We start from the raw sequence: 11,849 nt of genomic DNA, 5'->3' as shown, positions 1-11,849 counted from the left end.
GGGGGGACAGCAAAGCACCAAGAAGGGGGCAAATAAGTTGGAATAGCTTTGCTGTAGTAGTGTCGCTGTTTCGAACAGGTGAGACACAGAGAGAAACAAGCCTGTCAGAATGTCATTTGTGTATATATCATGCTTTATTTATCCATATAAAAAAAAATCTTCCACAAGTAAAATCATGTCAGGATGCTTATACTAGAGTCAGTGATCTTATCTTATTATTCTCATCCAATTATGATCACACAATAGGAACTGTGTGGCTAAAGCTCAGAGTTGACCCCAGATCTCATGAGTGCAGGCTTCATATTAATTGTTTAACAAATCGGAAACTCTAACATTAAGGCTCAGAGTCTGAAAACTAGTGTGTGAATAGCCAGGCTCAGAGGGGTTCCTGTCCTGTATCTCCATCTTAAGAGATGTGCTTCTAAGTCACATGTGACTTAAGCCTGTTTGCTATTCTCGAATGTGTTGCCACAGGCAACTCAAAGCACTGTTTTGTTTTGTTTTGGAGGCTTTTTCTTTTTACCTACTTACCTGTGTGTGTCTGGGGCTGGGGTGGGGAGTGGGTCTGTGTGTTTCTGTGAATCTGTGTGCTCCTTTACATATGGAGGTCAGAAGAGGCCATCAGATTCCTGTGGGTAGAATTACAAATGTTTGTGGGATCCTTGCTTGTTACATCACTGACCATTCTGAACTCCAGTCCTCGTGACTGAGAGCACCAAGCACCGTTAACCAAAAAACAGAAGTATCCACAACATTTAATTTACACTCGAGCTGGAAACCTCTTTGCAGGGACTAATTTATTCTATCTGGTATCTGTACAATGACCTTTAATATAGCTAATTCTCATTATCCTTATTATTACCCTTATTTTACATATTTACATATATGGAGATAAAATACACTAACTGCCCCATATAGAGACAACTTCATCATCTATAGATAGTACAGAGAGGGAAATTTAAATATAAGTAGTCTGGTGCCTAGCACTCAGTGGTTGAAAACTAAGAAGTTATAATTTTACTTGATGAATTATTCTTTCTCAACCTATATGACACCTTCTATGTATGAAAATGATTTAACTTCTGCTGAAATGATCTTCATATGACACTTCTTTAACAGAGCTGCTTTCCATGGAATCTTACTGATTTCCTTTTTCCCTTTACCGCCCTCTCCACAACCACATTCTCACAAAGTAATCAAGTTGATCTTTTAAGAATAAGAACTTCTGTTCTCCAAATCCTTACAGAGTTCCCATTAGTCTTTCAATAAAATTTGAATCCTTAAATCTAGTATTTGAAATCCACCCCCACATTTATGTGTTAACCTTCCAGTTTTCCATTCTGTAGATAAAACCAATTACAGTTCTAGAACTGAATAGCTCAGCAGTTCCTAAAAATGTCTTGTGCTTCCTCACATAGCAGAACTGATCTTGCCACAGACATAAATATGACACATATCTTTGTACCTTTTAGCTACATAGCAACACACTCGGATTAACTGATTACAAATAAATATATGTTGAGACGGCTAGATGAATGGATGGATGGTTGGATGGGTAGTGGATGGATGCATGCATGCTTGCGTGCATGCATGTATGCATGCAAGCTTCAGCCCATTGGGTTGCTGTGGTGGCTTCCTGCCAATTAGATTTAGTTATTTTTTGTAGATATTTTAAGGTTCTGTATTATTGTTAATGCACTACAAAGTGAAAATAAAGCAAGACAAACCTTTAGGGGTAAACCAAAGTGACAGTTTCGGTTGGTAGCTGTGGCAAGAGCCACACATCTACAGACATATATCCTTGTTTTGGGTTTACAAAAACAATTTGCTGTATTAGTGACTTCAATAAGTTGGTAACCATCAATGAAACACTCATGGGCACTGGAAGCAAAATGCCAGATATGAGCCATTATGCCATGGATCCTTAAGTGAAACCAGGTATTTGACAGACAACAGAATACTAAATTTCAGGAAGCTTTTGAAATTCTGACAAAGAAAGTCCAAATCTGAGAGTAATAAAACTATAGAATACAGAAATTACTGTTGATATATGCCATAGCTTCACATGACTGTTGTGAAATATGTAGGAATGTTTACATATTTCAATAAACACAATATTTATAAGGAAAAGTTTAGTTCAAATAATGAAGTGTAAGTAAATGGCAGCTAAATCTGTGGGCATGCAGATGAGAATGTGTGAGAATTACAAATGGAAACCCTATAGGCATCCCCACACTGGCACCTGACTCTTTTGTTGTATTGTTCTGAATGCTGTGACAGACACTTTGTCTAAACATGACAGTGTTTCATCACCTTCATGAGATTAAAGCTCCCTTTCAAACCCTGCTGCCAACACCGTTCAAATATGTCAGCAAAGTAGAAAATTTAATAAAAGTCCCCGAGGGTGAGATGCCAATTAGGTCTGAAGATGCCAAGGTTGGCTCTTGAGTGTGTCAACACAGAGAGTCGAGTGGGGCTGATGTAAACAGCAGGCTTCACAGAGACTCCTTTATTCTCTAGTCCTGCCAACTTTGAGGGACCGATATGTGGCCTTCTCTTTCTTCTCCTTGAAGGAAGTGGACAAGGACAGGGTTGAGGCTAACGTGCCATGCATCAAAACTGGTACCTTGAAAGTTCCTTTTGGCCTGCTCCTATCAAACAGGGTTCCAAGGAAATCACAAGCAGGTTTAGATTATTTATTTCATTCAATGTCCTTTACCTGGATTTAAAATAGAAGGATTTGGTGTCCTAAGTGTGTGTGTGTGTGTGAGTGTGTGTGTGTGTATCCACAGCTCCATAGCTCCTCATCTATTAAGATTTCTTTGTTCACAAATGATTACCATAGAAATATTTGTATGGGGGCATTTCTTATCTTCAGAAGTGAAAAATAGTTATTATTTTTAAAACTTTATCTTAAGTATGCAGAATAAAACGTAGAGCAACAATAAACAAAATTTATGTGCCTATATTTAGGATTTAGAAGAAAATAATTTCATGAAATACCAACAAACAATGATGGGGCAACACACAGAGATAAAATAATTTATTCAACTACAAAAATTAAAGTCAATTTACTGCTAAAATCTCTACGGCCAAATTCCAAGCAACTATTACAGCAGATGGCAAAATGTCATTTGGACTGCTTTTCACTGAGAAGTGGTAATATCCAAATGTAGGGGCTGAATTTCCTTAAATCAGTAAGAAAAAGGTCACACAGGTCAAATAAGCAATGCATATGTAAAAAGATTTCACATAAGCAGAAAGTCACATAGAAAATAAATATATGAATGATGCTCAATTTCAGTATTAAATATAAAACATTACAGAGACATGTTATTTCATGCATACATAACTGAAAAACTTAGAAATTGCTAATTATGGGGGAAAAAGAGATTAGCAGTACTTTCATATACTGTTAGGAAAAATACTCTTTATTGCATGTACTTTTGAGGGGATTTCATAATTTGGAGTAAAGCTGAGAGTATGTATTATTACCCAAGAAATTTGACATCTATATCTACAGAACTAGATGTACTGACTTGCTTGCAATACTCAAACTGCCATTCTTTAGAAACATCATGGAAACTATGTAAATGCATAGAGATTGTGAAATGAGTAGACAATGATACATTCACTCAGTGATTCAATTCAAAGGGATAAATGAGCTAAGCCATTTTTGAGCCAACATTGAACCTCTAGTGGAACAGCATTCACATTAAAATGCAAAGCAAGCCGGGCGGTGGTGGCGCACACCTTTAATCCCAGCACTCGGGAGGCAGAGCCAGGAGGATCTCTGTGAGTTCAAGGCCAGCCTGGACTACTGAGTTCCAGGAAAGGTACAAAGCTACACAGAGAAACCCTGTCTCGAAAAACCAAAAAAAAAAAAAAAAAGCAAAGCAAACTGTATTTTTGTGAAGTCACACTTGTGTTAGTTGCACAAATATGGACTAAATCATAGTCATCAAATTTGTGTTCCTGTTTTCTTCTGGGAAGCAAGTTTGGGAAGGAATTTGCAAAAAAAAATAAAAGAATGTCACTTATGTTATTGTTTCTTTTGGAGTAAATTAATTTAAGGCCAATATGACAGTCTGTTTATTTTGGCAGATTTAAAAGGATTAATACAATGGTGCTATCCATATTATTATGCTGATTAAGTTTTTTCTGAAATCGAACAAATGTGTGCATGCACACACACACATATATATTATTTATACATGATCTGTCTAATCTTAAAGAAATGGAAATATTTAATAACTGTCAAGTTCTGGTTCTGTAGTATTAAAGGATATCAAGAGTAATCAAAGATTAAAATTTTTTCAAGTCAAGTTTAAAATGAAGTAGAATTGGGTGACAAGTTAGTCATAATAATTTTGAGAGCCCAACTGTTTCTGAGACTTTATCATCAAAACACAACAGATTGGACATTGTTGGTTTCTTGCTTTGGATTTGAATTTCAAGACAATCTTATTTGGTAATGCAGGGCAGCTTCAAACACTTTACTTTCCTTCCTTTCATCTGAGTACTGGGATAAATGTATTCTACCATACCCATCAAAGATGTTAAAAATTTAAAAAAATAATGTTACTCAGCCATGTATTGCTTATGGTTTTATTTTGCACTGAGGAATGTAGATAACAAGTAACTTAGAGTTCACATGTTTCAAAAATAAAGCTCAACTTGTAAAAAGGATGGGGTAGTAAATATTCAGAGAACCACAACTCTCTCGGCCTTTTGATTTGCAGCCACAGTGTGACTCTAGGATGGGCTTCATCAGCTGCTTTTGAATTTGCGGGCCCCAGGAAGGAAGCCGCATTGTGAGGAAATTGAGAATTTTCCATTTCATCATTTAAATATGGGCAAGCAATCAGACTTGGGATTACTCATCTGTCACTGCTCACTGATTTTATTTGCTTTTTCCTACTCTGAGCCCTTTTCAATTCCTCTCTGAACATCTTTGGGAAATATTACTGTGGTACTCAGTCAACCAGGAGAGCTTAGCTAACAAAGAATTGGCTGGTTTTATTCAGAGATGAAAACCAGGGAGCTGCATCAGTGACCACGATGTGAACCAGTTAGCTAGAATGAATGGTGACTCTGGACTCATTTCCTGGCTGGCCCAGGGATGGACATGCGATTTCATAGGCTTGGTGGGAGACAGTGAATTCCAATTCAGCAGTTTGGTGAAAAAGTAGCAAAGGGGAGAATCTATAATTGAGGTCTTCTTCAAAATCTGGCTGTGTCCTTTTACCCCATTCTTTTTAAATGTTGTTTTTCTAAGTTTCGTCCATTTGTATCTGTGTGGATAGAATTGAGCCAAAACAAATGAAAGAATGCCATGAATAAAGGAATGTATTTAAGCACCTGAATACAAAAAGCAGAACACAAAGGTCAAATGTCCAGCATTGCATCAGAACCATGCTAACCAGATCTCCAGGTGGTGGTAAGTTGTGGAGTGGTAGTCATCTTTTGTTCTAGAGGGCACAGACACACATCCTTAGGAAGACTAATATTTCATATTTTCCCTGGACACACACAACCAGTTCATCTTTAACGCATTAATTGGGCAACCAGGATAACAGTAAAGTAGAAAAAGTAGGTAAAATTTAAGAAAATGTGTAAAATTAGAGGAAAAAAAGTGGACTTGTTTTATAGTTTCCTATATTCTTGCTTTGGTCATTCAGAAAGTAGCAGGGTGAGAATTAGCACAAGAAGATGGAAATAAAATTATACTTGTAGTTTATTATATAAAATCATCCTTGAGTTATGTGGTAATGGAATGATAGGTATGATTTGTTATGGGTTTTATGATAACATCTCAATAAGTGGTATCATTGCATGATGGAAAAAGAGCAAAGCAAGAAATCCATAAAACCATTGTCATTTCCATGGTTCTTAAGGTAATTGTTCATGAAGGCATTAGCTAAGCTACTGACTTTTTTTTCTTCTTCTTCATTTTACTGTGCTTGGATATAATCACTAATTTAAATGTTATACATTGGACACAAATAAATATTTACCAGTGCCAGACAGATAATATCAATGTCTTCATTGGCTATGTGTAAACTAGTAGGGAAGCTTGAACTAGAGAGTAGAGGATCTGCCTAACACATTCCAGTGACTGTTTCAGCAATGCATGAGAAAAAAAAAAAAACGTGCATATGTGTTAAGCTAGAACAGATTGTTATGAATTTTACTTGATATATTGTGGGAAAGTTAGACTTAAATTGGTGATAAAAATCAAATCCAAACAAAAATTTCATTCACAGTAATATAAAGTATAACATGGACTTGAGAGACAAAAAAAAATATTGAAATGTCCTATATTGTAGTATAATGAGCATTTTTCAGTGTACAAACATTTTATTCAACATGTCCTTATTATGCCGCTCTCGTGAACAATATAGAGCAGGTACACATGGAATTAGAAATAGAATGAAGACAAACTGATAAGGAAAAAGTGGATGAGGAATGTATTCAGACACAGGAGCCTAAGGGTCATTAAATGTATAATGACCTAGTTTTCTAATTAGAAGGGGTATCAAAAGTAAAGGGAGATTCTTCGTAGGTAGGTATAGGTAGGTATTCTGAGATCACAATTGGGTCTTCAGAGCATGCTTTTTTGCCATTTAAGCAGACTACTCTTATTCTCATGAGATAGCAATATTTTCTACTTAAACCCAGTTGCAACCATATGAAAATAGTGTTTGCTGTCTCAGTGCTAGAATAATAGGTCAAGAGAAATCCTGGGACAACAAGACTATTGAATGTCACCTTGACTGTTATTTTAATTTCACCTACTCTAGCAAAACCAAAAAATTCCTTTGCCTCACTATTTGCATCAAAATCAGCTTTTATAAACCTGTAAAGCACAAAGACTTTCTGGAGCTTAATTTCTTAGGTATGTTAAATCCTTCATTATTCTCTTTATCAAGAGTCCATTGTCAGTTTGACAGCCTACAAAATGTTCTGCATTGGTCCAGCTCAGTGGCTCCTAACAATCCTTATTAACTCCAAATCATTTCTATCCCACTTCATAGAGTACTTTTTATTTCGTGAGAAAAAACATTTCTTACCTTTTCAAGAATGTGAGCTAATACATTTTCCAGACACCTTACTACTTCCTGAATGGCTTTCATTTATCACCCAAAGACAGTGTGCCAACACAATGCAAGGTCAAAAATTCTTTAACTCTCTACCTTCAACCCAAATACAAATTCGGGAAAATATGCATTACATATCACCTTCTCATCAACACTGTGAAATCGGGTCATAGATCGCTGTGAGAATGGAATTGTGCAATGCAATGGTGCTTTATATTTTCAGCACCTTCTCATTTCACAGCCTGACAACAATCCTATTATGGCACTTCATAATCCAAGACAGCACATTCCTGATAATTACCAAGATAGGATTTTCTCTTCGGTTTCAATTGATACATTTGATTTAAGGATTCATTTCATTTCCGTTTTCATGAGCAGCTGTGTGATAGTGTTCCTAACACCTTCAACACTTTTACTCCTGGTCTGGATCTTTTCATAAAGACATTATTTTTATAATCTTGAGGCACTATTAGAATGGAATTCCACTTTCCTGATGTTCTTCCTGACACATAGTTGCTGCTGTGTCAATAAGGGAAAGAACAAATTGCAGAAAGAATTTCATTTTACTTTCTTGGATTTCATTTTCTTCCAACAGGCAGTTATCTGGAATTTTTTTTTTTTCTGATCAACAGATTTTTTCATCAACCATAATTGCAAAGCATGAAATCAGATTGCTTCCTCTCAATCTTGTCTAGCTTCAATTCTCTTGTAGTGGGTTGTATAAACTATTATATTTGAAATATGTACAGAGCTCAGCACTCAGAAAAAAAATATTGCTTCAAAAATGAGTTTTCATCATAATGCACCTTAGCATCGCACAATTATGATAATTTAAAAGCATATAAAGCTACATACTAAGTGAGAAATGTTTTCATTAGAGAAGAAAGGCTAAATACCATATTAAAGCAGATAGCATTTTCACAAGCAAACTGACTCTATAGAAAATTCAGATTTAAAGAAGGCTGCAGGCAAAAGTATGTAAGGGTAAATAGCAGTGCTTGGAAGGGCAATTTATATTCTAATGTAAAGTTTATGGAGACACTTCAAAAGCAGGTAGGAAAATCATTAGGAACTGATTGCATAATTAACTGCAATCCTGTCTAAACCTACAAGAGAGATGAAAGTAGACAGAATAAGGAAAATGTGTGGATTTTGATTCTGTCTTGACAGAAGGAGGAAATGGACATAGATACTGAATAGGAAAACTGTATCATCTGATGTTGTTGTTGTTGTTTGGTGCATCTCTCCTCGGTGTTCTCCCATATTGTCTCACTTAGATAAAGCATGAAAGCAGTAAGTGTTATCCCTTTTTCTTAATGTTCAGTTTTCACTGGGATCACTGAATCCATAGAAATCTTACTGGCTGTATAGCAATCCACAGATGGCCATATTCATAAAAAAGATTGTTGAGAAGATAACCTCTACTGTTATTTCTTGTGGTTAAATTGGACAATGTGCATAGTTTTTAGGTATTCCTGTCTTCATGGGTAAAATAAAAGAATTCACCTTCTGAGGTTCTAATTTCCTTTTACATATCTACCTTTCCCGCAGTTTATCAAAATGACATTTTTTTTTTCCGTTGATACCATTTAAATCAAACAACCTCAATGCAGTTTCCCCAAACCAGTTTTTTTCTACACAATCTTATTTACATCATCTTTGGTAACTAGTTACCATTTTTCAAAGTCTTTGTTTATGTGAATATGGCATCCAAATGTCTACTTAAACACCTGCATTCCCAGCATGGGTCCACAATAATCTCATTCTAAAGGAATTCAAAAGGAGGGTCTTATTTTGAATTGATGTTGGAGTCATATTTACTTGTTGATACTTCCCTACTCACAATGCAATGTAGGATTCCTTTCTGTTTTGAGATCCAATAGTTCCCAAATCTGTAGGGCTTCCACAGTCTGAACAGAGGCATTGATCCTTATGTACTAGCAGGAAAGGCTAGGATTAAATTAAAATCCACAAAGTCAGAGAAAACACAGATCTGTCAGATTCATATAGAGATACTAGAAATAATTATTACATCAAAGTACTTATTCTTTCTTGTTCACAGGACTATTACATGCCAACCAATGGCTTCTTCTAAGTATCTGGTATATAGGAAATTGGTATTTTTCTTTACATAAATCAAGATTTTAATGCAAGTGTAGGATTGACACATATGATTGATGGAAAAATGAAGTTTTATTCACTTGATGTAAAAATAATCATTCCCATTTTAGATTATAAAAATTGAAGAATTTTAATAAGATAAGCTTGATAAGATTCCATATTTGCATTTTAACGTTTATCAGTGTTGAAGTTTGGTAAATGATTATCAATAATGATCACATGCAGTTGGTGTAAAGGCTAAATAACAATGAAGATTATAGTATAAATTGACCCACTACCAAAAACTAATGTATTATCTCTATTATATAGATATCTTCTGCCAAGCACTAGGTGAATAGAATTAGGTGCAGTATAGTGCAGAAGTCATATAGGCAAATACCAACCACAAATCTGGTACCAGAGGGTATTCCTAGGCCTAGAATCCTTATGCCAAATTGTTTCTGCTGACCTTTCAAGCATCAGACATCCCAAGGTTTTAAGCCTATCTTTGTTGAACAGTTTCTTCTATGGGATTGATGGATCGCTGTGAATGAGAGGAGTTTGTTTAACTTACACTATTGGGTCTGCAGTGTGACATAAGAACTTCTCTTTGCTAAAATTTTATTTTTGAAGATTCTGGAAGAAAATTGAATTATATCTATTTTGGGCTTGTTGGCTTCTTTAGTGGTTCCATTTCCTGGGGGGCTACACTGAAACCCTTTCTAGTATGGGACCTCATTTACAGTTATTTTGTTTTCCTGATTTTTTTTTTCTGCAATGCTTGGCTTTATAGCTAATACAACTATTTCAAAGCTCCACAGTTGACCTGAAATGAAGCCTGTGTTTTTGTACACTCCAGGCCTCAGGCTAACATACCTCATTTGCATTATTCACAACTTAAATAGTTTTAGTTCTTCGCATTTGCTTTATGCAGCATTTTTAAGAGCTTCGAGATTCTGATTGCCACAAGGTAGTCTACTGAGGAAGTTTATTACTGGATCTCACAGATATTTCTATTTACTAGCCAAATCAGAAACTGAAATACAACATAGTCTATAAATAAACATGCAGAAAATGTTCTCTTCAAAGCATACTCTTTGGGTTTCTGGTTCAACCATAGAAACATTGTGCTCATATGCTTAAAGCTCTATTAATAAAGATAGTAGCAGGATTCTTGGGAAAGTGTTTAAAAGCAGTAATTCAGGAGCCTGGATAAATGGCTCAGCAGTTAAGAGCACTTCTTATTCTTCTTATTCTTGCAAAGGACAGGGGTTTGATTGTCATCATCTACATAACCACTTATAATAACCTGCAGACCCAATTCTAGGACATCTGATGCTCTCTGCTGACTTCCGTGGACTCTTGCACATATGGTGCACTAAACTCAGACAAGAAAATACACATGCAAATAAATAAACAAATAAACCAACTCGGTTTGATGGGAGAACTTTGCTTTGTAAGAGATGATTAAGATGATGCAGAGAGGGTCAGGGCACACGTAAGTGAGCAGGAGATGTTTTCCTTGAACCACTAACTGAGTCTATACATATTTAAACAAGGCTACTGTCCTTCAACAGATAAATGGATAATGAAAATGCAGTGTATACACAATGGAATACAATTCAGCTATAGAGAAAAATAAAATCATGAAATGTGCAGGGAAATGGATGGACCTACAAAAGGCTATATTAAGTAAGGTAACTCACCCTCAGAAAGACAAATGCCACATGTTCTCTTTCATCTGAGGTGCCTAGCTCATATATAAGCGTAGCTACCACCCATCTTCAAAGAAGCTCCTCTTTACATCAAATACAGAAAACCTCAGAAAAACAGAACAGGACATAATGCAGAAATCAAGTGATCAGCAGAGCCCAGCGTCGATGAATACATGTACATCATAACACCTGCGTCTATGGCTCAGGGAATATCCTGGCAGATGCATGGAAAGACTGTAGGAACCAGAATACCAGGAAGTCACTATGAAGCAATCTTTCCTAGTCATGGTTGTTTGAACAAGAAAAAAAAAAAAAAAAAAGGAACATTGGCAATATCAATGGGCATATTAAAGGGAAAAATTTTCAGTTTCAAATCCTAGGTAAAGAACTAGAGAGAAATAATGACTGCTGGGAAAAGGAGAATTAGCCTCTCCCAGGATTGAGACCCCTTATTGGTTGTCCAATGCAAAGTAGTCTGCCCTGAAACCATATACACACCATTGACAAAAACAGACTCAGCAAGTTGTATTTATATGTAGTTTACATACATATGCATATGCAAATATATATTTATGTAACAATAATAACCAATGAAAGAGTGGTTATTGATTTGGTAGGGGCACAGGTGAGATTGGAAGGAAGATAATTAGGAGGGCCTGGAAGAAGTAAAAGGAAGAGAGAAAGTGATGTAATTCTATTTCTACTAAAGTCAGATTAAAAATAAAGTACATACAAGACTATTTTGAAGACTGCAGGAAAAGTTTCTATTTTGCTTGCTTGTTTTTTAGATGTCTAAATTCCAAAGACTTTATTACAGGCTATTATAGATATTGCAGAGTATTGAAGGCCATCAAAGTATTTAAGACTTTTTTCTGTAGGCAATAGTTTGACATGGGAAAATCTTGAGGGAGGAGGTCATGTTATCCATCCTCTA

At 35.7% G+C, this 11,849-nt stretch overlaps 1 long non-coding RNA gene across 1 annotated transcript in view; it reads right to left on the bottom strand.

Annotated features, from left to right (window-relative positions):
* Positions 1-523: 523 nt before the first annotated feature.
* Positions 524-11,849, bottom strand: part of LOC131897637 (uncharacterized) — a 42,926-nt gene continuing 31,600 nt past the window's right edge. The window contains exons 3-4 of the long non-coding RNA XR_009375749.1: positions 8,944-9,050; positions 524-629 (exon numbers count right to left, since the gene is read on the bottom strand). This is a non-coding gene — a long non-coding RNA (uncharacterized LOC131897637). The remainder of the gene's footprint in view (positions 630-8,943; positions 9,051-11,849) is intronic.

This window comes from Peromyscus eremicus, chromosome 22 (genome assembly GCF_949786415.1).
Source record: "Peromyscus eremicus chromosome 22, PerEre_H2_v1, whole genome shotgun sequence".
Taxonomy (NCBI): Eukaryota; Metazoa; Chordata; class Mammalia; order Rodentia; family Cricetidae; genus Peromyscus; species Peromyscus eremicus.
The sequence above is the reverse complement of the archived record's forward strand: the minus strand, read 5'-3'. Positions and strand labels throughout refer to the sequence as shown.